The 27,201-nt window shown below is 41.9% G+C and overlaps 1 protein-coding gene across 10 annotated transcripts in view; it reads left to right on the top strand.

Annotated features, from left to right (window-relative positions):
• HIVEP3 (HIVEP zinc finger 3) overlaps window positions 1–27,201 on the top strand; it is a 432,823-nt gene that overhangs the window by 194,614 nt on the left and 211,008 nt on the right. For 4 of the 10 annotated variants that reach the window (XM_073564177.1, XM_073564172.1, XM_073564175.1 and 1 more), the window contains one exon: window positions 27,032–27,181. The exons of 4 other annotated variants lie outside the window; for them this stretch is intronic. The gene's annotated coding sequence lies outside the window, so the exon portion shown is untranslated. The remainder of the gene's footprint in view (window positions 1–27,031; window positions 27,182–27,201) is intronic. 2 more of the 10 variants (XM_073564173.1, XM_073564178.1) reach the window with 1 other exon arrangement.

Genomic DNA, 27,201 nt, shown 5'->3' with positions numbered 1-27,201 from the left:
AGTGAAAATGTAAAATCTGGGGTGAAACTAAATTTTGGTGGTAAAAATGCAGTGTTTTTCTTCACTGCCCAAATGTATAAAATTCCGTGACACACTTGTGGTGTCAATATGATTTCTGCACCCCTAGATGAATTCACTGGGGAGTGCAGTTTGTAAAATGGGGTCACATGGGGGGTTCTGCTGTTTGTGCCACTCAGGAACTCTCCCAGTGGGTCATGGCACCCACAAAACATAACAATAAAATCTGCACTATAGTATGGCGCTCCTTCACTTCTGAGCTTTGCACTATGCCTGAAAAATATTTCCCGATTATGTGTAGGGTATTGGTGCACTCAGGATTTTTTTTTTTTTTTTTTTACAACAAACTGAGGTGTATTTTCTCCTATTAGCCTTAGAAAAATGAAAGTCTTGGGGCTAAAACAACATTTTAATGGTAAAAGTGTAAATTATTTTTTCTTCACTCCATGGTATAAAATTCTGTGAGGCACATGTGATGGCAACTGTTCTCTTCTGAGATTTGCAGTAGTATTTCCCCACATCTGCGGTATCAGAGTACTCAGGGGAAATGTATTTTTTTTATTTTCACGGTTCAACTTTCTAAACTTCGGGGAAGCACCTGGGGGGGATTCAAGGCACTCACCATACATCTAAATACATTCCTTAAGGGGTTTAGTGAAAATAAAAAAAAATTGGAGTAAAAAGTAAATTTTTTGTGAAAAAAAGTTAAATGTTCACTACAGTACTTCCAACAGGTGGTGCTATAGAGTTCAAGTCCTCTTTCTCTCTGAAGAGCCAATTTGCATATTAAATTTTCCAGAGGAGCATTGCATGGCGAATAAGCCTCTTTGACATACCAGCTCTGGCTTGTCAAGGTACTCTCCACAAGGAGAAACCTTACTTCTTAGACCCCAGTCCAGAACCTTGCCAAATCAGTTCATACTTTGCACTGACGTGGGACAATAGCCCAAAACACCATGGCTTCAAATTGAGATTTTGATTGGGCTTTTATCCTGTCATATTGCAAGACTCGCTAAACGGTTGATTGTGACTTGTAGGATCGCTACTTCCAACAGGTGGCCCTGTAGAGTTCAAGTCCTCTTTCTCTCTGAAGAGGTAATTTGCACATTTTTTTTTTTTCAACATTCCAAAAATTCTTATGAAGCACCTGAAGGGTTAATAAACTACTTGAATGTGGTTTTGAGCAGCTTTAGGGGTACAGTTTTTAGAATGGTGTCACTTTTGGGTATTTTTTATTATATAGACCCCCTCAGAGTCACTTCAAATGTGAGATGGTCCCTAAAAAAATGGTATGGTAAATTTTGTTGTAAAAAGGAGAAATTGCTGGTCAAATTTTAACCCTTATAACTTCCAGCACAAATTGTTTCAAAAGTAGACGCAAGGAATGTTATTTATTAACTATTTTGTGTGACACATCTCTCTGATTTCTTTTCACCCTGAAGCCTGTTTTCACCTTCTAACCAGGCCAATTTTTTCAATTCTGACCACTGTCACTTTGAGGTTATAACTCTAGAACGCTTCAATGGATCCAACTGATTCTGAGATTTTCTCGTGACATGTACTTCAAGATAGTGGTAAAATTTATTTAAAAAGACTTAAGTTTATTTGTGAAAAAATTGGAAACTTGGTGAAAATTTAGCAACTTTCAGCCTTTTAATTTTTATACCCTTAAATAAGGGAGTCATGTCATACAGTACATGTCTACTTTACATCAGCACAATTTTTGAAGCATTTATGAAGTTATAATAGTTAAAATTTGATCAGCAATTTTCTCATTTTTTACAGCAAAAATTACAAAACCGTTTTTCTTTTAGGGACCACTGCACATTTTAAATGACTTTGCGGACCTATATGACAGAAAATGCCCAAAAGTGACACCATTGTAAAAATTGCACCCCTTAACATACTCAAAACAATATTCAATAAGTTAATTCACCCTTCAGGTGCTTCCCAGGAATTATTTGAATGTGGAAGTAAAAAATAAACATTTCACTTTTTTCACAAAAATTTTCCTTTAGAGACAATTTTTTTTTATTTTCATAAGGCTAACTGGAGAAATTGCACCATACACTTTGTGCAATTTCTCCTGACCATGCCGATAAGCTGTATGTAGTGAGAAAACAGTGTTTGGGCGCACAGCAGGGCTCTGAAGGGAAGGAGCGTCATTTGACTTTTTGAATGAAAAATTTGCTGGAATAATTAGTGGACGCCATGCCATGTTTGGAGCAGGGCTGTGGAGTCAGAGTCTTGGAGTCGGAGTCCTGGAAATTTGAGGAGTCGGAGGTTAAGCTTACCGACTCCACAGCCCTGGTTTGGAGAGCCCCTGATGTGCCTAAACAGTGGAAACTCCCCACAAGTGACACCATTTTGAAAAATAGATGTCACGCTTGGGCTGGCGAGTAAACTGGGACCGGGGGCATCCTAACTCGCCCTGTTCCCCGGGATACCTCAGATGACGACGATGATGAGGCCTCCGCCCTAGACCTGTCTCCTAGCCTTAGCCCTGCGTCTGTCCCCTTCCCCCCTCCCAGGGAAGAGAGACGCTATCGTGTACCGAAGTACACCAACCCGACAGACAGGGGAACGAGACAAGGGTAAAAGAGAATTCCACTCACAAATAATACTCTCACAAGCAACAGAGGTATACACCAGGTTGTGAAGGATGGGGGGTAGAAAGCAAAGCAAGAATGGATGAGGAATCTCCAAGTGTATAAACCAAGCAACCGTCCCACAATAAACTCCTCCAGCACTCCAAACACCAGCTCCCCTCTCTCTCTCTCTCTCTCTCTCTCTCTAGATCCTTGTAGCAAATGCTATCTCAGACAATGATCTGGCCTGCAGACCTAGTTTTTATAGGAGAGAGGAGTGGTTAACCAAGCACAGTTGAAAGCAGGGATTTCCACATGGCCGATTAACCCCTGTCCTGCTGAAAGAAAACAAACACCCTTAATACGCCAGAGAAGTGCTTCTTCTCAGCGGCAAAGCAGGAGCCATCAGACGCTGCGGTCTTCTGGCTCTCTGCTGTCGCGGTAACCCCGTGACAATAGACCCATCAGTGAACTTCTCTAGATGTGTGATGAACACTTTGAAACCTCAGGTGCTTCACAAAAGTTTACAGTGGGTACGGAAAGTATTCAGACACCGTTACATTTTTCACTCTTTGTTTCATATCTCAGAAGGTAGGGGGTCGTTTGTATTTGGTAATTTGCTGAATTTCTTTTGAGGGTCGAGCAGCCAGTTTGCATTTCAGAGCCTTTGGGCTACCAGTATCGTGAAAGCCCCCTATATTTCCATTAACAAATGACGGACCTGAGCAGGGACTCCCTTTTTTGTGGATTGAATTGAAGTTTTTATTGGGAACTTTTTACATAATATTTGGGATCACATCCTGCGCTCTACACTGAGCAATTAGTTTGGGTTTCCATCTAAATCGCCAAGTGACATAATTCAGATGAAACCCCTGAGGAATCCACTCACTATAATGAGGCAGCGGAGTTGCGGTGGACTCCGTCTGGCCTCTGTTCAGCGATCTACTCCTTTTCTGAAGTGCACAAAACTGTGGTTGACTGCACTTTTATATTGGCCTAAAAAGATGGATGCTGCCGGATCACAGGTCAGACTGCATCCACAGTTGCCTCCATCTACCTCATTAAAGGGAATCTTCCATCAGAGGTTATGACTGAATAACGTATTTCAGAGATTTACGGATTTACACGGAAACCCCAGTGTAAGCGCTCAGTGCAGAGCGCAGTAGAAATGTGCGCCGAGGCTTTTTGTGATCTTTGTGATGCAGTATGGAAAAATCAACAGCAGGTGAAGAATTGGTTTTATTCTTTACGCTGTTCCTCGTGCAGTATAATTGATTTGGCTATTTTATTTTTCAGGTCTGTACGATTACAGCAATACCACAGATTTATATTGGGTTTTAATATTTTTTTTATATAATTTTATATCCCCATATTTTAAACGCTATAATTTTTCCATATTTCGTCCGACAGTCATGTGATGGCTTGTTTTTTGCTGATCAAGTTTAAGTTTTTATTGGTACGGTTTTCAGACACATGACATTTTTTTGCTCACTTTCTATTCCGATTTTTGGGAGGTAGAATTAACAAAAATTAGCAAATCAGGATTTTTTTTTATACTGTTACACATGTGGTAAAATTGATAAATAGCTTTATTTTTCATGACAATACGATTATAGCAATACCCTACTTATATTTTTTTATGTTTTGGTGCTTTTACACAGAAAAACTTTCATAGAAAAAATAATTATTTTTGCATCGCTCTATTCTGAGAGTTATAACTTTTTTATATTTCTGCTGATGGAGCTCTATGGGAGCTTGTTCTTTGCGGGACAAGATGACGTCTTCAGCAGTGCCATTTTTAATAACATTCGTCTTTTTGATCGCGTTTTATTCCACTTTTTGTTCGGCAGTATAATAAAGCATTGCTTTTTGCTGCTTTTTTTTTTTTTTTTTTTTTTTTTCAGTGTTCACTGAAGTTGACAGTTTTATTGAGTGGCTCATTAAGGACATGGCAATACCAAATACGTGTACTTTTTTTGTTAATTTTTATAACTTTTTTACATTGACCATCAGAAGCATGCAGGGAGCCCTCTCCGTGCTTGATGTCGCTGTCACTATTAACAGTGGCATCACAGGGGTTAAACGCACCCTATCGGTGCTAGCATCGATTGTGGACGTTGCTGCAGAGTGTCAGCTCCCACATAGCTTCCGCAGAGTAGTGTGTATATATATATGGCACATGTTGGGAAGGGGTTAAGGGCATACGAATTCAAATTTTGAAAATTGCAAAAATTATGAGGCCCCCATAGCTGAAGTTATAATTGGGCCCACTCTCTCCCAGAGTAATTTCTCTCCTATTGTAGCCCTAGATTCTCCTTTCATTGCCCCCACAAAGTACAATGCCTAAAAAGTGCCCACCACACACAGTATGATACCCATTCAGTGAACTCCTACACCAAACCCTCCTGATGTACAGTATGATGACCATACTGTACCCACCCAGCAAAGTGTGATGCCCCAACTGTGGCCCCCCAACACAGCCCTCCACACAGTATGATGGACCCTACACAAACCTCCACAATGTATAATGACCCCCAGAAGCCCTCCAAACAGCATAGCGGCCCACATAGACCTCCAATTAGTATAACGCCCTCTACATAGCTCTCCACACTGGATAATGGACCACACTAGCCCTCTAAACAAAACAGTATAACACCTGTCATGGTTAGGACATGGTTAATGTCCTGTACTCACAGGGTTAACTTTTGCCGGCCTCTCTTTGGATCTGGGAGGGGTATTTATACTCACTCCAGACTAGGATTCCCTGTCAGCTATACTGTTATTCTGGCTGTGTCTGACCCCCCCCCCCCGGTATGTGTGTATACTGCATTGTTTGTTTGATTCCCGTGTATGACCCGGTCTGTCCCCTCACTCTGTACTCCGTCTCTCGTTTTGGTACTATTGTCTTCTCCGGTTCTGACTTCCTGGCTTGGCTATTGTTACTCCGTTACAGTTTGTCCCTATTGTACCATCCATTGCCCATTCTGGTTTTCTGATCTATTGCTACGTCCTGACTATTCGCTCTGTCTAACCCTTTGGTACTGTCCTGCTATCTCGTGCTTTGACCCGGCTTGATCTGGTTTACGTCCCTATCTATGCCCCTTGGTAAATTGTCCCGTAGTTACCTTTGTAGGAGTTTCCCTGCAGCTCCTAGCTCTGTGGAGCTTAGGTCACGCCCCCAGCAGTCACGTGCTTCAGGTCCTGATAGTCTGAAGCACGCGTCATCACCACTGCTGTCCCGCTCCACAGGTATCGTTGAGCATTGTTTTTGTATTCAGGACACGCGCACTGGCTCAGTGAGCAAGTGCAGTGCGGTGTTCTTGACAACACCCACATAGCCCTCCAAACAGTATGATGGCCCCCACATAGCCTTCCAAACAGTTTGATACCCCCCACATAGCCCTCCATATAGTATAATGGCCCCCACATAGCACTGCAAACAGTAAAATTGCTCCCACATAGCTCTCCAAGCAGTATAGCGGCCCCAAATGGCCCTCCAAACAGTGTACTAGGCCCCACATCACCTACCACACAATAAAAGTCATCCAAACAGTATAATGGCCTCACATAGCCCTCCATATATCATAATGCCCCCCACATTGCCCTCTGTTTTATAATGGCCTCACATAGCCTTCCGTATAATATATTGATATATTGGGCCCCGCATAGCCATTCATATAATATAATAATGACTCCACATAGTCTTCCATATAGTATAATGGACCCCACATTGCCTTCTATATAATATAATGGGCCCCACATAGCCTTCCATATAATATAATGGGTCCCACATAGCCTCTCATATAAATTAATGTGGCCCACGTCCTAATATAATGTATTTAAGAGGGGAAAAGTGCAGTGAGAAACGGAGAAAGACAAAGTTAATCCTGAGCGAACACATTTTGACGCACATTTATATAGATTATTACTAAGATATAATTTCTTCCATAAATACTGCTCAGTCCTGCTGTGTAACTTCCACCATGCATTTGTTTCAGTTTGCTAGCTAAAGAATGAAAAACATAAATCCATCTGTTTCTGTGTATGGGAGACATCATAGCAGCTACAATGCCTTCAAAAAAATTTTCATACTCCGTTAACTTTTTTTCACGTGCCACCCACAAACATAAATGTATATTATTTGGATTTTATGTGATATACCAACACAAACTAGCAAGTTTTTGTGAAGTGTAAAGGAAATGATACATGGTTTTCTAATGGTTTTAAAATTATAAATCTGAAAATTGTGACATCCATCTGTAGTCATCCTCTTGTAGTCTGATAACCCTAGGTAAAATCCTGAGTGACCAATTGCCACCATAAGTCATGTAATTAGTAAATCGAGTCCACCTTTGTGTACTTTTTTCTCAGTATAACTACTGCTGATCTGTGGAGGCTTCAGAGGTTTGTTTGAGAACATCAGTAATCAAACAGAATCATGAAAATCAAAGAACACACTGGACAGGTCAGGGATGGTTGTGGAGAAAGGAAAGTAGGGTTAGGTTATTTAAAAAAATGGCTAAGGATCTGAACAGCAGAGTTTAATCCATCATCCAAAAATGGAACGAGAATGGCACAATTGCAAACCTACCAAGACATGGCCATCCACCTAAACTGACATCACAAGCAAAGAGAGCACTAATGAGAGAAGCAGCCAAGAGGCCCATGTTCACTTTCGATGAGCTGCAGTGATCCACATCCCATGTGGGAGTGTTTGTCCACATAACAACTATAAGACCGGGGACACACTTGCGAGAAATTTGCACAAATCTTGCGTCTCAATACCTGGCACTTGGGACTGGAGTGTGCGGCTGCATGTATTTCTATGCAGCCTGAGTCTGAGTGCCGGTGGCAGTTCTGGGTATTGAGACATGAGACTAGTGAGTTTCTCGCAAGTGCGACCCCGGCCTTAGTCTTATACCCCACAAGTCTGGCTTTTATAGGAGACTGGTAAGAAGAAAATCAGCTGTGCAGGGAAAGATGCCGGCTCAACGCATCAAAGGCAGGGATATAACCTTGGACTTACCTATACAGTGGGGGAAATATTTGAGGTCTTGCTGATTTTGTAAGTTTGCCCACTGACAGACATGAACAGTCTATAATTTTAAGGGTAGGTTAATTTTAACATTGAGAGATAGAATATCAAAGATAAAATCCAGAAAATCACATTGTATAAATTATATAAATTTATTTGCATTTTACAGTGAGAAATAAGTGTCATGGCTCTGGACGGGAATCCCTTTCCCCGTCCTGCGCTCTATGGCATTAACTTTGCTGGCCTCCCTTTGGTCTGGGGAGGGCTAAATTAACCCGCCCTTCTGTTGGCTTTGTGTCAGTGATAGTTCTGGCCTCTGCTGAGCAGCTGACCTTGCTACACTTGTGTATACCGTTTTGTTCCTGTGTGCTTGTCCTGTGTATGATCTGGCTTGTCCCTCGTTTTGTGCCTGCGCTCCGATTCTGTACCTCTGCTACTCTCTGGTTCTGATTTCTGGCTTGCCCTCTAACTACCCTCCTTGTCTGTGCCCTTGGTTACTGCGTTCCTGCTCGGTTTATGGCTTCGGCTTGTATTTGACCATTCTTCAATCTGTGCCCTTGGATACTGCGTTACCCTCTGGCTATTGAACTCTGCTTGTCTCTCCCTCTCCCCCCTGCTCCGCCGGCTCCCACTCGTACTCTCTACCTCCACTTGCACAGAGGCTGGCTCCTCCTCAATCCACTCCCCCGGTGGTGACGTGTCTCAGGTCCTGTTTAGTGCAGCGTGTTCTCAGCAGCGGCCGCATGCTTCTGTCTGTTACTGCTGTCTTCCCACTCCCTTCCCTTAGTGTCCATTCCCTGGACACTATCAATGTATTCGTCACATTAAGTATTTGATCCCCTACCAACCATTAAGAGTTCTGGCTCCTACAGACCAGGTAGATGCTCCTAATCAACTTGTTGCATGCATTAGACAGCTGTCTTACATAGTCCCCTTATAAAAGACACCTGTCTTCAGGCTCAATCAGTCAGACTCTAACCTATGCAACATGGGCAAGACCAAAGAGCTTTATAAGGATCTCAGGGACAAGATCATAGACCTGCACAAAGCTGGAATGGGCTACAGAACTAGAAGTAAGATGCTGATTGAGAAGGAAACAACTGTTGGTGCAATAGTAAGAAAATGGGGAAAAAAATACAAAATGATTGTAAATCTACAACGATCTGAGGCACCATGCAAAATCTCACCTCGTGGGGTATCCTTGATCATGAGGAAGGTAAGAGATCAGCCTAAAACTACACAGGGAAAACTTGTTACTGATCTCGAGGCAGCTGGGTCCACATTCACCAAGAAAACCATTGGTAACGCGTTATGCCGTAAAGGTTTAAAATACCATGCAGCCCATTTTTCTTCAGGTGCCTCCTTATTGTACATCTGGAAACAGCCACATCGCTAGTTTTCAGCGAGTCCAATATTTCATCTGATGTTATTTGTGGGTTTTTCTTTGCATCCTGAACAGTTTTCCTGGCATTTATCACAGGTGATAATGTTACCTTTAGTAGCCATCCAAACCCATTTGTGTCAACTTCTGTGCATGTTATCAGGCCAAAATCACCAGGATATGTGAACTTTTGATCCGGGTCATTTGGATGTTTTGGGTTATCATGATTTAAAAAGAGAAAACACAGTAGTTTGACAATAAATGGCTTCACCCAATCACTTACCATGAGTGGAGAAAATGTTTTGGTGTTATCATTCATATTCTCTGAAAAAAGGCCAAGAAAGCAAAAACTCTGCCGGGGTAAGTAAACTTTTGAGCACAACTGTATACACAGATAGGATAGCTTCTTCTGAAACGTGAATGGAATTTTCAGCCATCTTTTAACAGCGTTGCGTTAATAGAATATTGGAATGTATCATTAGTGCAGGTTTGTGAAAGTCTTTTGAGGTTGACATGTCTTAGTACAGGTATGGCGGTGCCAAGAGGCTCTGTAAAGTTTGACTCATTTCTTTTCTAAAAAAGAAAGCCTTCATTTCCTATAGCTACCTTTAAACCCCAAACCCCGGTAAAAGGGGAAATAAGGTTGAAAACACGTGAATCATGTCTATTTTAAGGATGTTCTACTTTTCTTTGTCTATGTATAGCTTTCCCTCTGTATACATCTTAGCCCCCTCACATCTGTACTTGCCTGAAGCTGCCCCCCCCCCTTGCTAGGATGTTTACCACTGTCTCCATTTTGACTTCTAAGTTAGCACTGGTTGTATATGTTATAAATGCATACAATTCTACTGTACTAGTTTTACTTTACAACAGATATGATACTACTGGATATGAGAAAATTATCAAATGAAATGGTGAAAAGTAGAAATTGAACATGAAATATTTTTTTTATTTTATTCATACCCGATATCATTCCAACAATTTATGTAAACTGTTTGGGAGTAATCTACATCTACAAATATTCTTTGTGTTTTTAAAGCAAAGGGTTAAGCAAGATTCTGTTCCTATGACAACGGAATGCAGTATCAGTTCCGTGACATTGTTGCTATGGAGACATGACAATGATTCTCCAATTTAGCATCTTCTCTACCTCTCAGGGAGAACTGCATCTCATTAAGGAGGCAGCAGCCACTCATACCCAGGGTTGTCCTCAGAAAACCTTTCAGCAAACAATGAGTTAAAGAACCCCATGTTGAAAAAAATGCATTTTTATTTTGTTTCGCAGCCACGCTGTTATTTAAGTGTTTGTACACGTGTGTGTCAGTATAAAAACCTATATCTCTATGTATATGAATTTACACCTGATATATGTTAGCAGCCCATGAGTGGTTGGCTTTTCCGTTTAATTTCTTTGCACACAGTATGTGGGTATATAGCTATATGATGCAGTAGGACTAGGCAGTATATTTATGCTAATAAATGTGGCTGGTAATCTTTGCACACAGTATGTCTGTATATAGCTATATGATGCAGTAGGACTAGGCAGTATATTTATGCTAATAAATGTGGCTGGTATTCTTTGTACACAGTATGTGTATATACCTATATGATGCAGTAGGACTAGGCAGTATATTTATGCTAATAAATGTGGCTGGTATTCTTTGTACACAGTGTGTGTATATACCTATATGATGCAGTAGGACTAGGCAGTATATTTATGCTAATAAATGTGGCTGGTATTCTTTGCACACAGTATGTGTGTATATAGCTATATGATGCAGCAGGACTAGGCAGTATATTTATGCTAATAAATGTGGCTGGTATTCTTTGCACACAGTATGTCTGTATATAGCTATATGATGCAGCAGGACTAGGCAGTATATTTATGCTAATAAATGTGGCTGGTATTCTTTGTACACAGTGTGTGTATATACCTATATGATGCAGTAGGACTAGGCAGTATATTTATGCTAATAAATGTGGCTGGTATTCTTTGTACACAGTGTGTGTATATACCTATATGATGCAGTAGGACTAGGCAGTATATTTATGCTAATAAATGTGGCTGGTAATCTTTGCACACAGTATGTCTGTATATAGCTATATGATGCAGTAGGACTAGGCAGTATATTTATGCTAATAAATGTGGCTGGTATTCTTTGTACACAGTGTGTGTATATACCTATATGATGCAGTAGGACTAGGCAGTATATTTATGCTAATAAATGTTGCTGGTATTCTTTGCACACAGTATGTGTGTATATAGCTATATGATGCAGCAGGACTAGGCAGTATATTTATGCTAATAAATGTGGCTGGTAATCTTTGCACACAGTATGTCTGTATATAGCTATATGATGCAGTAGGACTAGGCAGTATATATATGCTAATAAATGTGGCTGGTATTCTTTGCACACAGTATGTGGGTATATAGATATGTGATGCAGTAGGACTAGGCAGTATATTTATGCTAATAAATGTGGCTGGTATTCTTTGCACACAGTATGTGTGTATATAGCTATATGATGCAGTAGGACTAGGCAGTATATTTATGCTAATAAATGTGGATGGTATTCTTTGCACACAGTATGTGTGTATATAGCTATATGATGCAGCAGGACTAGGCAGTATATTTATGCTAATAAATGTTGCTGGTATTCTTTGCATACAGTATGTGTGTATATAGCTATATGATGCAGTAGGACTAGGCAGTATATTTATGCTAATAAATGTGGCTGGTATTCTTTGCACACAGTATGTGTGTATATAGCTATATGATGCAGTAGGACTAGGCAGTATATTTATGCTAATAAATGTGGATGGTATTCTTTGCACACAGTATGTGTGTATATAGCTATATGATGCAGCAGGACTAGGCAGTATATTTATGCTAATAAATGTTGCTGGTATTCTTTGCATACAGTATGTGTGTATATAGCTATATGATGCAGTAGGACTAGGCAGTATATTTATGCTAATAAATGTGGCTGGTATTCTTTGTACAAAGTATGTCTATATAGCTATATGATGCAGTAGGACTAGGCAGTATATTTATGCTAATAAATGTGGCTAGTATTCTTTGTACACAGTGTGTGTATATAGCTATATGATGCAGTAGGACTAGGCAGTATATTTATGCTAATAAATGTTGCTGGTATTCTTTGCACACAGTATGTGTGTGTATATAGCTATATGATGCAGTAGGACTAGGCAGTATATTTATGCTAATAAATGTGGCTAGTATTCTTTGTACACAGTGTGTGTATATAGCTATATGATGCAGTAGGACTAGGCAGTATATTTATGCTAATAAATGTGGCTGGTAATCTTTGCACACAGTATGTCTGTATATAGCTATATGATGCAGTAGGACTAGGCAGTATGTTTATGCTAATAAATGTTGCTGGTATTCTTTGCACACAGTATGTCTGTATATAGCTATATGATGCAGCAGGACTAGGCAGTATATTTATGCTAATAAATGTGGCTGGTATTCTTTGCACACATTATGTCTGTATATAGCTATATGATGCAGTAGGACTAGGCAGTATATTTATGCTAATAAATGTGGCTAGTATTCTTTGTACACAGTGTGTGTATATAGCTATATGATGCAGTAGGACTAGGCAGTATATTTATGCTAATAAATGTGGCTAGTATTCTTTGTACACAGTGTGTGTGTATATAGCTATATGATGCAGTAGGACTAGGCAGTATATTTATGCTAATAAATGTGGCTGGTAATCTTTGCACACAGTATGTCTGTATATAGCTATATGATGCAGTAGGACTAGGCAGTATGTTTATGCTAATAAATGTTGCTGGTATTCTTTGCACACAGTATGTGTGTATATAGCTATATGATGCAGTAGGACTAGGCAGTATATTTATGCTAATAAATGTGGCTGGTATTCTTTGTACACAGTATGTCTGTATATAGCTATATGATGCAGTAGGACTAGGCAGTATATTTATGCTAATAAATGTGGCTAGTATTCTTTGTACACAGTGTGTGTATATAGCTATATGATGCAGTAGGACTAGGCAGTATATTTATGCTAATAAATGTGGCTAGTATTCTTTGTACACAGTGTGTGTATATAGCTATATGATGCAGTAGGACTAGGCAGTATATTTATGCTAATAAATGTGGCTGGTAATCTTTGCACACAGTATGTCTGTATATAGCTATATGATGCAGCAGGACTAGGCAGTATATTTATGCTAATAAATGTGGCTGGTATTCTTTGCACACATTATGTCTGTATATAGCTATATGATGCAGCAGGACTAGGCAGTATATTTATGCTAATAAATGTGGCTGGTATTCTTTGTACACAGTGTGTGCATATACCTATATGATGCAGTAGGACTAGGCAGTATATTTATGCTAATAAATGTGGCTGGTATTCTTTGCACACAGTATGTGGGTATATAGATATGTGATGCAGTAGGACTAGGCAGTATATTTATGCTAATGTGGCTGGTATTCTTTGCACACAGTGTGTGTATATAGCTATATGATGCAGTAGGACTAGGCAGTATATTTATGCTAATAAATGTGGCTGGTATTCTTTGTACACAGTGTGTGTACATAGCTATATGATGCAGTAGGACTAGGCAGTATATTTATGCTAATAAATGTGGCTGGTATTCTTTGCACACAGTATGTGGGTATATAGATATGTGATGCAGTAGGACTAGGCAGTATATTTATGCTAATGTGGCTGGTATTCTTTGCACACAGTATGTCTGTATATAGCTATATGATGCAGTAGGACTAGGCAGTATATTTATGCTAATAAATGTGGCTGGTATTCTTTGTACACAGTGTGTGTACATAGCTATATGATGCAGTAGGACTAGGCAGTATATTTATGCTAATAAATGTGGCTGGTATTCTTTGCACACAGTATGTCTGTATATAGCTATATGATGCAGTAGGACTAGGCAGTATATTTATGCTAATGTGGCTGGTATTCTTTGCACACAGTATGTCTGTATATAGCTATATGATGCAGTAGGACTAGGCAGTATATTTATGCTAATAAATGTGGCTGGTATTGTTTGTACACAGTGTGTGTATATACCTATATGATGCAGTAGGACTAGGCAGTATATTTATGCTAATAAATGTTGCTGGTATTCTTTGCACACAGTATGTGTGTATATAGCTATATGATGCAGCAGGACTAGGCAGTATATTTATGCTAATAAAGGTGGCTGGTATTCTTTGCACACAGTATGTTTGTATATAGCTATATGATGCAGTAGGACTAGGCAGTATATTTATGCTAATAAATGTGGCTGGTATTCTTTGCACACAGTATGTGGGTATATAGATATGTGATGCAGTAGGACTAGGCAGTATATTTATGCTAATAAATGTGGCTGGTATTCTTTGCACACAGTATGTCTGTATATAGCTATATGATGCAGTAGGACTAGGCAGTATATTTATGCTAATAAATGTGGCTGGTATTCTTTGCACACAGTATGTCTGTATATAGCTATATGATGCAGTAGGACTAGGCAGTATATTTATGCTAATAAATGTGGCTGGTATTCTTTGTACACAGTGTGTGTATATAGCTATATGATGCAGTAGGACTAGGCAGTATATTTATGCTAATAAATGTGGCTGGTATTCTTTGCACACAGTATGTGGGTATATAGATATGTGATGCAGTAGGACTAGGCAGTATATTTATGCTAATAAATGTGGCTGGTATTCTTTGTACACAGTATGTGGGTATATAGCTATATGATGCAGTAGGACTAGGCAGTATATTTATGCTAATAAATGTGGATGGTATTCTTTGTACACTGTGTGTATATAGCTATATGATGCAGTAGGACTAGGCAGTATATTTATGCTAATAAATGTGGCTGGTAATCTTTGCACACAGTATGTCTGTATATAGTTATATGATGCAGTAGGACTAGGCAGTATATTTATGCTAATAAATGTGGCTGGTATTCTTTGTACACTGTGTGTATATAGCTATATGATGCAGTAGGACAAGCCAGTATATTTATGCTAATAAATGTGGCTGGTATTCTTTGTACACAGTGTGTATATAGCTATATGATGCAGTAGGACAAGCCAGTATATTTATGCTAATAAATGTGGCTGGTATTCTTTGCACACAGTATGTGTGTATATAGCTATATGATGCAGTATATTTATGCTACTAAATGTGGCAGATCACCTGCCACCCTGAACTGGAGGAACATCATCAGTAGCGCCGGTGGAGGACGGGGGGTCCGTGAGCTATGGGGACAAGGCCGTCTGAGGTGGGCACTTATATGGGACTGACACGGGGGGAGGTGGTGCTGGCCACGGGCAACTCAATTGAAGGGAATGCTATCAAAGGATGGGAGGCTATCGGTGACTGCGCAGCAGAGGGAGAGTTCAGGTGGAGCAGGAGTGCCCCAGAGGGTGAAAGCGATGCTTGAGGCACAGGCATAGGGTCAGGAGAAGGCACAGGGAGGTGAATGCCGAGGCCAGTAATAAGGTCATGAAGCCAATGCTCACCTTCCTGTGCTGCTCTCTGCTGCAGGACCTCTATCAAGGGCATCCGACATGGCTGCAGTTCCGGGGTCGTCAGGTCGCAAAAGCTGCCGGGGGGGGGTGGGGGGAGAGGAAGTTACTGACCCCGGGCACCCTTAATTTAACTCCTGTAGGTGTGGTTGGAGGCCCCTTCCCCTTTAATCCCATTGGTCAGTTGGGCGTCCCAATTAGTGCATCACCTGGGGAGTGGTGGAAGAGAGGAATTGGTCAGTGACCGCATTTAACTATTTTAGCCATAATGAGCTCCACATTCAGACTTACATTCCTTATACAGTACCCTACCTGTCATTCCAGTCAAGAGATCAGGTTTTGCTGCAGAAAAAAAAAATTTCTAGTGTGAACTTAACAGCAATAGTACAAAAAGAGGACTTGAAAATCCTCCAAAAATTCACAAATACGAGTACAGCAAAAAAAGGGGGAGACAGAAGCGCACAATAGGGTCTTATCCAATGATATAAACGTTTCACAGATATGGATCCACTCACCTGGTTCAGTTGTGTGGAACACAACAACCATAAACACAAATGGGTAGGATCCGATGAACTGCAGCAATTAGCCGGTCACTAGAATTGCATATATAGGAAGGAGAGAAGTCCGGCTTTCAGGATCGCGCTGTTCCAGTCCAAAGTTCACAAGGAGTTAATCCAAGGACCAAGCAGTGATTATAACTTTCTTTTTATTCCATAAACTCTACGCGTTTCGTGTACACACTGTACACTTCCTCAGGAGCAAAGACTTCTCTCCTTCCTATATATGCAGTACAGCAAAAAAGGCAGAGATGCTTACCTGCCCAGGAGATCCGTGACGAGGGTTACAAACTTACATATTTTGGCCAAAATATCAACTAATACTTCACATTTTTATGTGTTTTTTGCACTTTATTTTTCAGGGTGCAGTTGGGCCCATTTGGTCTTGTAAACTGCGGTGTCTGTTCACATGAGAAGCATTTGGATAGCGCTGGGCAGCCTGCCTGATCTAATAGTATGGGCATAACTAATAGGCTGTTAACCTGGATGCTGTGCATTGCCATAGTGTGAACAGCACCGCATAGTAGTCTTCATTGTGCATTAATATACCAAGCAACTGCCCCCTCTATGGATTGGTAGGCTGTAAGCAGTTGTCTCATCAGTATTCTTGCACCTATGTTGCCGCCATCATAACTATATGGGTCCACTGCCTCCTGATAGTGCATTTGTTTGGAGGCCTGGGCAGGTAAGCATCTCTGCCTTTTTGCTGTACTAGTGTGAACTTGCCTTAACAGATTTGGTGCAGAAAATAATCTGCAGCATGTAAATTCTCATGCGTTTTTTGCCCTGTGTTTTTCATCATTGACTTCACTCGAATTAGTCAAAAAAACTCTGGGCAAAAATGCCCAGTTTTGCCACTGTTTTTCCTGCCACGAAATACAGAAATTTTACTTAACTTGTGCAATATGTGCACAGTATGTGGCGCAGAAATTTCTGCCCCATTTCTGCCTCTCTTGGCAGAATAATAAGAATTTGATTGATATTAAGAACATTACAACTATTAATAAATATATTTACACATTTTTATATAGTGAATGTAAAGCAGAAACTACATCCAAGTTTCTCTGTCCGAATCGCTGTTTCTCCTTGTTTGCATCTCTCATTGCCAACATGTTATAATTCCCATTTCCCTGCCCAGACAGGCTTATCGCTCATGATATCCCTGACCTCTAGCCAGAAGAAGCTGCGCTCCCTCTGGATAATGCATTTAATCCCCCACCTATACAACTGTTGGAGTAGGTCCAAGTGTGACAAGCTTAGCTGCCATGCAGAGAGAATGTTCTGTTTGTAAACACCCTTCTCTTGCTGCTGTTAACTATTCCCTGTGGGACATAAGCTGGCTTTACAGCAAGGCTTCACAATAAGGCTACTTTCACACTTCAGGCTTTCTGAATCCGGCGTCCTGCGACGAAAATGTGCAAAACCAGATCCGGCGATATGTGACGCCGGATCCTTTTTTTTTTTTTCCCCATTGACTTACATTGGTGCCGCATAGACACGCGGCGCGTCCGGCTTTTGCCGGCTGCGGCAAAAAGTGATGGTGCGGCGTCCGGAAAAAACGTTACATGTAACTTTTTCTATGCTGGACCGATTTTTTTAAACAGAGCATGCCCAGTAGATGTTCTCTGGCATGAATGTTAACCCTGTAAGGCTGGTTTCACATTTGCGTTTTTTAGCGCTGGAAAAAAACGCTAACCTGCGCATGCGTTTTTTCCCCTATATTTAACATGGGTGCGCATACCTGCGCGCTGCCATGCGCATGTATGCGATTTTCATGCGCTGCGTTTTTTTGGGGTATGCGTTGGTATTTTCCAGACGCAGCATGTTGCATTTTTTGGCTCTGCAAAAAAGCGCATGCGCACATATGCGCACGTTTTGCGCTAAAAATGGCCATTATAGCCTATGGGTGCGCATATGTGCGCATTGGCATGCTTATGTATGCGTTTTTTTGCACCAGCGTTTTTTTTTTTTAACCATGGAATTTAGGGGTTTGGGTTAGAGTTAGGGTTAGTTAAGGGGCTTTAGGGTTAGGGTCAGGGTCAGGGTTAGGGTTGGGGTTTGGGTTAGGGTTAAGTATGGTTTGGTTAAGGGTTAGGGTCAGGGTTAGGGTCAGGATTAGGGTTAAGTATGGTTTTGTAAAGGGTTAGGGTCAGGGTCAGGGTTAGGGTCAGGGTTAGGGTCAGGGTTAGGGTCAGGGTTAGGGTTAAGTATGGTTTTGTTAAGGATTAGGGTCAGGGTTAGGGTCAGGATTAGGGTTAAGTATGGTTTGGTTAAGGGTTAGGGTCAGGGTTAGGGTCAGGATTAGGGTTAGGGTCAGGGTTAGGGTCAGGATTAGGGTTAAGTATGGTTTGGTTAAGGGTTAGGGTCAGGGTTAGGGTTAGGGTCAGGGTTAGGGTTAAGTATGGTTTTGTTAAGGGTTAGGGTCAGGGTTAGGGTTAGGGTCAGGGTTAGGGTCAGGGTTAGGGTTAGTTAGGGTTTAGGGTTTGGGTTAGGGTTAAGTATGATTTGGTTAAGGGTTAGGGTCAGGGTTAGGGTTAGGGTTAGTTAGGGTTTAGGGTTTGGGTTAGGGTTAAGTATGATTTGGTTAAGGGTTAGGGTCAGGGTTAGGGTTAGGGTCAGGGTTAGGGTTAGTAAAGTCATGGTTTGGGTAGTGTGAGGGGCCACCTAAAAATGTTGGAAAAAAACGCAAACGCGGTAAAAACGCATACAAACGCTTAAAAACGCTGCGTTTTTTTCATGCATGCTCATAAAAATGCTTGAAAAAAACGCAGCAGTTGTATGCTTTTGTATGCGTTTTTTCAATGCGTTTTTTTGCGGGAAAAACGCGCTGCAAAAAAAAGCAAGTGTGAAACTAGCCTAAGCGGCGCAAAATATCTCTCTCTCTCTCGCTTTAAATTTCAAACATTGCTGACTGAAATGAATCCATCAAAACAAAAGATCCGCTGCGTCCGTTTGATCTCAAACTGAAACGGATCCATTTTTTTAATCTTTGCCGGATTGCGGCTGACGTAAAAAAAACAAGTGTGAAAGTAGTCTAAATTGCCGAAAATATAGACGAGTCTGGATGCATTTTTAGCACAATGGAGGTGTTTAGAAGATGCAAAGAGAATTTCTGCTTTCAATAAAGGTCTACAAAAGTGAACCTTTGTTTTACGTCAACCGCAAAGTAATAACCAAAGATGCTCCCATGATGGAGTCTCAACCTGCTACATGCTCCTTATAAACCTACTGCTTTGGATATTGTCTTCTAGCAAGGGGGCATAATGATGTTGCTTGTCCCTTGTTCTGTGCAGAGCAGAGACAAGCCTGGATATTTTGACATCACTAAACCATTACCGTACATTCTAAAGTGGCGTCTTATATGCTGATTCTTATTCACTGGCTTGCATATTAAAGTCCCCATATACATTACACTAATTTCAGCCGAAACCCAAAGATATTGACGGCTCGGGCAACGCTCTAATGGGGCACTGGCCAACTCATCTTTGGAGGAAATGTTGATCGGGCCTCTCTAATTTCGGGCTGAGGGAGAACTCCTGTGTATGGGAGAGATGGCCGAGTTTGGTATCGGCCGAAGCATCATGTGTATGGTTGACTTTAGCAGAAGTGGAACTAAGCTCTTTGCTGGCCATGTGCCCACAGCACTGAGCATTCTGAGAAGGTGACTAAAGGACATTGGGGGCACCATAACAAGTATGTAGCAGCGATATTTCCACACATAATTGAATGATCTTAGTAAATTTATTTTTGAGTCAAATTCTTTAAAGTGAAGAAACTGTAGCACAAAAAACTTGAGTCCCTATACCTCATAGCAGTTCCTGCCCATAGTCTATAAACCATACAGTTGTGCCAATGCAGTAGTAAAAGAATGTGACAGTTAAGATATGAAGTTAAAATGTAACTTTTAATTTTGTACACTGACATGCGACTCGTCTTTCAGGACTAGCATCTCCGCAAGAGAAATTGCATCAATAGAGTGTATTGGACACGTTAAATCTGCACGGTTCAGTGATCACATGCGGATTCACCTGCGTTCATTAGACTGCATTGTTTTGGACACAGTGAGCATGCACTGCGTCCACCAAAGTGCTGCTAGTTCAGGATCATGAGCACCCGACCTAAGCCAAAACATAGGTGTAGTAATTGGAGGAGGAAAATTCATACTGTATCCTTATACTGCTAGGTGGGAAAGTAAAGTAAAGATGTTATGATTGAGTCACCGTAGGAGGCAAAAACAGAAATGCTAGCTAAGTCCAGAAAACCAGAGAAGTTGGCAGCTATCGGATTGCAGACCCCTGAACCTATCAACACAACTAGCAGTAGCCGTGGGGGGTTCCTACGATGCCCTAGACCCCTCGATCACAGCCGGAGAATTAAATAGGCCTAAAGAAAGAAAGGGGAAATCTAAACTGCCCCAGAGCAGACCCCAAAGCAATAGGCAGCCCCCAACATATAATGACGGTGAAGCAAGATGAAAATACTAACACAGACAGAAAGATAGACAGAGCAAAGAGGGGCCCAAGCTAACTACATAGGAAAGGACAGGAAGGCTGCTGTCTGCAATCCGTGAAAAACCCTGTGAAAATAAGAGCCAACAAACTGACAGTGAAAAAGGCCCTGAAGACGCTAGGCTTCAAAAAACTATGTCAGCACTCAGGAATATACTGAAGACAGAGCTACAGGCAAAAGGAGATTCAGCTCACCCCAGCAGAGGATGGCAGAATACTGAAAAGCAAGGAAAACAAAAAACAAAACAAAAAGGCTAACAGCCAAAACAGAAAACTTAGCTTTAGGAGCAGGAATCAGACTGGTGTCCTAGGAGTCCACAGAGAAATCACCCGCAGGGCAGAAGGGTGTCGGTAGCCTTATATCCAGTCCGTGACTCCACTCAGCCAGTCATCCTCATTAGACTCAGGTGCCTGATAATCAGGCTCACTACCTTCCTTCACCAGAATAGGGAGTCCACCAGAATCCAGTGACGAAGGGGAAAATGAACTCACAACAGTACCTCCCCCTTGAGGAGGGGTCACCGAACCCTCAACCACGCCACCAGGGCGATCAGGGTGAGCCCGATGAAATGCACGCACCAATCTTTTGGCATGAATATCAGAGGCAGAGACCCAGGAATTATCCAGTATTTTCTCTACCTCATATTCCATGTTACCTTCAACCAATACAGGGTCTGGAGGTGCCACCCCAGGAACAACTGGTTCAACAAACCTCTTCAACAAGGACTTATGGAACACATTATGGATTTTAAATGTGACAAGAAGAGCCAAACGAAAAGAGACCGGATTAATAATCTCCAAAATCTTGTAAGGTCCAATAAATCTAGGCTTAAACTTAGGAGAAGCCACCTTCATAGCAATATTTTTTGATGATAACCACACCATATCACCAATCTTAAACTGGGGACCAATGGTGCTATGTCGATTGGAAAACCTCTGGGCCTTTTCCTGGGAGAGAGATAACTTATCCACCACTTGGTCCCAGATCTGGTGCATTCTCTCCACCACATTGTCAACACCTGGGCAGGCAGAAGGCTCCACCTGCCCTGAAGAAAATCGAGGATGAAACCCAAAGTTACAAAAAAAAAGGTGACATCAAAGTGGCAGAACTAGCTCTATTATTTAAAGCAAATTCGGCCAAGGGCAAAAATGAAACCCAATCATCCTGATCAGCGGAAATAAAACATCTCAAATACAACTCCAAGGTCTGGTTTGTTCTCTCTGTCTGCCCATTGGTCTGAGGGTGAAAAGCAGAGGAGAAGGACAACTGAATTCCCAGCTTGGAACAGAAAGTCCTCCAAAATCTAGACACAAACTGAACTCCTCTGTCAGATACAATGTTCTCAGGAATCCCGTGTAAGCGAACCACCTGTTGCAAAAACAGGGGCACCAACTCAGAGGAAGATGGCAACTTAGGGAGTGGTACAAGTTGAACCATCTTAGAGAACCTATCACAAATCACCCAAATAACAGTCATTCTTTTAGAGACCGGCATATCAGAGATGAAATCCATTGAAATATGGGTCCATGGCCTGCTGGGGACCGGCAAAGGCATCAACAACCCACTAGAACGAGAACAAGATTTAGACCGGGAGCAAGTCCCACAGGACTGCACAAAATTCCTGACATCATGAGACAAGGTGGGCCACCAAAAAGAGCGACTCACCAGATCTCTAGTACCAAAAATACCTGGATGACCAGCCAATGCAGAGCAATGAACTTCAGACATCACTCTCTCTTCTTCCACTGGTCAGGAACATACAACTTTCCACTGGGACAACGCTCAGGTTTGTCCTCCTGGAACTCTTGCAGAGCAAGTCTCAAATCGGGCGAGATGGCAGAAAGAACTACCCCTTCGCCTAAGATGGTAGCAGGCTTGGTTACCACAGGAGAATCAGCAAAGAAACTCCTAGAGAGGGCGTCTGCCTTTACATTCTTAGTTCCAGGAAGAAAAGAGACCACAAAATCAAAACGTGTAAAAAACAAGGCCCACCTAGCCTGTCTAGGGTTCAAGCGTTTAGCCGACTCTAGGTAAATCAAATTCTTGTGGTCAGTGAGGACCACAACTTGATGTTTAGCTCCCTCCAACCAATGTCTCCACTCCTCAAATGCCCATTTCATGGCCAACAGTTCCCGATTCCCCACATCATAGTTACGTTCAGATGGAGAGAGCTTTCGGGAAAAGAAAGCACAGGGATTCATTTTAGATGTTACAGGATCCTTTTGGGACAAAACAGCTCCTGCACCAATCTCAGAAGCATCCACCTCTACCTGGAACGGGAGTGAGACATCAGGTTGCCGCAAAACCGGGGCGGAGGTAAATCTTCGCTTCAGCTCCTGAAAGGAAGCAACATCCTCTGGAGACCAATTCAACACATCAGCACCCTTCTTAGTCAGATCAGTCAATGGCTTGGCAATACTAGAAAATTTTGCTATAAATTTCCGATAAAAATTAGCAAAACCCAAAAACTTCTGGAGGGCCTTCAAAGAAGTGGGCTGAACCCAATCATAAATGGCCTGTACCTTGGCCGGGTCCATTTCAATAGTTGACGGAGACAAAATAAATCCCAAAAATGAAATCCTCTGTACTCCAAAAAGGCATTTCGATCCTTTGACATACAGGGAATTCTCCCTCAAGATCCGGAACACAGTCCGAATATGTTCCACATGAGAATCCCAATCCTTGGAGAAGATCAAAATATCATCCAGGTAAATAATCAAAAATTTATCGACAAAGTCTCGGAAAATATCGTTCATGAAGCACTGGAAGACAGAAGGGGCATTAGTGAGCCCAAAAGGCATCACCAGGTACTCAAAATGTCCCTCCGGAGTATTAAACGCCGTCTTCCATTCATCTCCCTGCTTAATGCGGATAAGATTATACGCCCCCCTGAGGTCAAGCTTGGTAAACCAGCAAGCACCTCTAACTCTAGAGAATAGATCCGAAATCAGGGGTAACGGATAATGATATTTAATAGTAATTTTATTGAGGGCACGATAATCAATACAAGGCCTTAAAGAACCATCCTTTTTGGCCACAAAAAAAAAACCGGCACCTAAGGGTGAAGAGGATGGTCTAATATGACCCTTCTCCAATGCCTCCTTAATATAGGACCGCATAGCCTCGTGCTCGGGTACAGATAAATTGAAGAGCCGACCCTTGGGAAATTTACACCCCGGGCTTAGTTCAATTGCACAGTCATAACTCCTATGAGGAGGCAAGGACGCAGACTCATTCTCACTAAATACATCATAAAAGTCCGCCAAATAGTCAGGAACATCATGCGACTGAGGAGAGGTGGAAAAAAACGGAGCCTCACTAAAGGCACACCGACAAACCCAACTCACCACAGACACAGATTTCCAATCCACAACTGGATTATGAATTTGCAACCAGGGAAACCCCAGAACAACAGCATCATGCAGACCATGCAATACCAAAAATCTGCAATTTTCTTGATGGTCTGGGGCGACCCGCATGACCACCTGGGTCCAAAACTGAGATTTATTTTTAGCCAAAGGAGTAGCATCAATCCCCCTCAAAGGGATAGGCGTCAGCAGAGGTGTCATCGGAAATCCACAACGTTTAGCAAAATCCAAGTCCATTAGGTTTAGTGCTGCTCCCGAATCCACAAAAGCCTTGGCGTAAAATGTGGACAGGGAGCAGATCAGAGTAATAGCCAGAAGAAACTTAGGTTGAACACCACCAACAGAAATCGTGTGTGCAAAGCGTTTCTCTCGTTTAGGACAAACAGAAATAATATGCGAGGCATCTCCACAGAAAAAACACAGCTTATTACGCCTTCTGAACTCCTGACGTTGCGCCTTAGGCAAAACTCTATCACATTGCATAGGTTCAGACGTCTGTTCAACCGGTGGCAACACCTCTCGTGCAATCCTGCGTTCACGTAAACGCCGATCAACCTGAATGGCTAATGACATAGAATCGTCCAGACTAGAGGGAACAGGAAATCCCACCATAGTATCTTTTACGGCTTCTGACAAACCCTTCCGAAAGAGAGCAGCCAAGGCATTATCATTCCAGGTAGTAAGGACCGCCCACTTTCAGAACTTTTGACAGTACAACTCTGCAGAATCTCGACCCTGGTTCAATGCCAACAGGGTCTTTTCAGCCTGATCAATAGCATTAGGTTCGTCATACAACAACCCCAAAGCTTGAAAGAATGCGTTCACATTAGTCAGAATAGGATCATCTGGTTTCAAAGAAAACGCCCAATCCTGGGGATCGCCACGCAGCAAAGAGATGATAATTTTAACCTGCTGCGCGGAGCTCCCTGACGAGTTAGGCTTCAAGGCAAAAAATAATTTACAATTATATTTGAAACTCAAAAATATAGATCGATCCCCAAAAAATACATCAGGTGTAGGGATCTTTGGTTCAACAGCATGCGAACGAGCAAGGTAGGCGGAAATTCCCCGCACTTCCGCAGCGAGCTGCTCCACATGATCAGACAATTGCTTTATCTCCATTGAGAGAAAAAAAAAATTCCCCCTACAGCCTCAGAGATATAGAGGAAAGAATATACACACCCTTTTTTTTTTTTTTTTTTTAAACACAATTCTTTCCTGCAATTGAGTACCCTAGGATCTGCGGTATGGCGGGTGATTCTGTTATGATTGAGTCACCATAGGAGGCAAAAACAGAAATGCTAGCTAAGTCCAGAAAACCAGAGAAGTTGGCAGCTATCGGATTGCAGACCCCTGAACCTATCAACACAACTAGCAGTAGCCGTGGGGGTTCCTACGATGCCCTAGACCCCTCGATCACAGCCGGAGAATTAAATAGGCCTAAAGAAAGAAAGGGGAAATCTAAACTGCCCCAGAGCAGACCCCAAAGCAATAGGCAGCCCCCAACATATAATGACGGTGAAGCAAGATGAAAATACTAACACAGACAGAAAGATAGACAGAGCAAAGAGGGGCCCAAGCTAACTACATAGGAAAGGACAGGAAGGCTGCTGTCTGCAATCCGTGAAAAACCCTATGAAAATAAGAGCCAACAAACTGACAGTGAAAAAGGCCCTGAAGACGCCAGGCTTCAAAAAACTATGTCAGCACTCAGGAATATACTGAAGACAGAGCTACAGGCAAAAGGAGATTCAGCTCACCCCAGCAGGGGATGGCAGAATACTGAAAAGCAAGGAAAACAAAAAACAAAACAAAAAGGCTAACAGCCAAAACAGAAAACTTAGCTTTAGGAGCAGGAATCAGACTGGTGTCCTAGGAGTCCACAGAGAAATCACCCGCAGGGCAGAAGGGCGTCGGCAGCCTTATATCCAGTTCGTGACTCCACTCAGCCAGTCATCCTCATTAGACTCAGGTGCCTGATAATCAGGCTCACTACCTTCCTTCACCAGAATAGGGAGTCCACCAGAATCCAGTGACGAAGGGGAAAATGAACTCACAACAGATGTGTTCTCAGGAGAATAAAAATGGTAAACTAATATTCCCCCTGAGAAGCATCAGGAACGCTCACGAAACGCGTGTTGGGGTAGGTGGCCGCGGACTGGACAGGAGTCACTTTTACATGGGTAATTAACCCTTTGACTTGATTACTATTCATATGACATAACGTATGCCAATGTTATCTTGTACTTTTTTGGGTTAATTATAAGCATGGTGGTTACTGGATCGATTCCTCTGGTCCTTCCTTTCTATTGCTCAGGGGTTGGTTTTGATCCATTTTTGTTTCCCATGTGACTATATATCACACTTATTTGATGTGGTATTGCATTATTTAAATCCTGTTTCCACCATTGTCACCTATGTGGGTCACCAATCTTTTGTAAATCCATACAATCTTTTACAATGGTTAAAGTGTACTTTTAAACTGAATTTTGTATGAATAAAATTGTATCTTTTTTTTTTTTTTCTTAACTCAAATAGATTTTTATTAAGAAGAACATCACAGTATTCATACAACAGTGGCACAAGCATTTTTGATTTTCCCATAAACCACCCCCCTTCAACAATGCAAACTCACCCCACCCCCAGCCCTTCCCCCTTTAGACAGCTCGTATTATCCCTTTAACACCACCTGTACACGTATATAGAATTGCATTATACAACATCATCTCTTATAGCAGTGTAGACAAAAACTAACATATTCATACCCCCGAAACCGTTCATTCACCTATCCACTCATCCCAATTCCATCCAAGGTGTCCACATTTTGTCATACATCACCAGTTTTCCCCTTTTCTTGTAGACCCCCTTCTCCAGCTAAAGGACGTGCTTCACATAGGCAAGGTATTCTCCCCTTGAAGGTGGATCCTCCTTTATCCAATTCCTCGCTATTTACCTTTCGAGCCATAGATAGTACTCTAGCAATTGCCACCTTCAGATTGTTTTTGACTTTTATCTCCTCCACATATCCCAGCAGGCAAACCACTGGCTCTATTGGGACCACACACCTATAAGCCACTTCCACACGACTCAGGATCGCTAACCAAAAAGCAGCCAATCTTGGACACGTCCACAGCATATGAAATAATCCAGCATTTCTCCTTCGCCTCATTGGGGGACACAGGTACTGTGGGTGTATGCTAC

The sequence above is a fragment of the Dendrobates tinctorius genome, unplaced genomic scaffold (assembly GCF_039654945.1).
Source record: "Dendrobates tinctorius isolate UK_male_01 unplaced genomic scaffold, ASM3965494v1 ptg000015l, whole genome shotgun sequence".
Taxonomy (NCBI): domain Eukaryota; kingdom Metazoa; phylum Chordata; class Amphibia; order Anura; family Dendrobatidae; genus Dendrobates; species Dendrobates tinctorius.
Note: the sequence above shows the minus strand (reverse complement) of the source record. Positions and strands in the feature narration are given on the sequence as shown.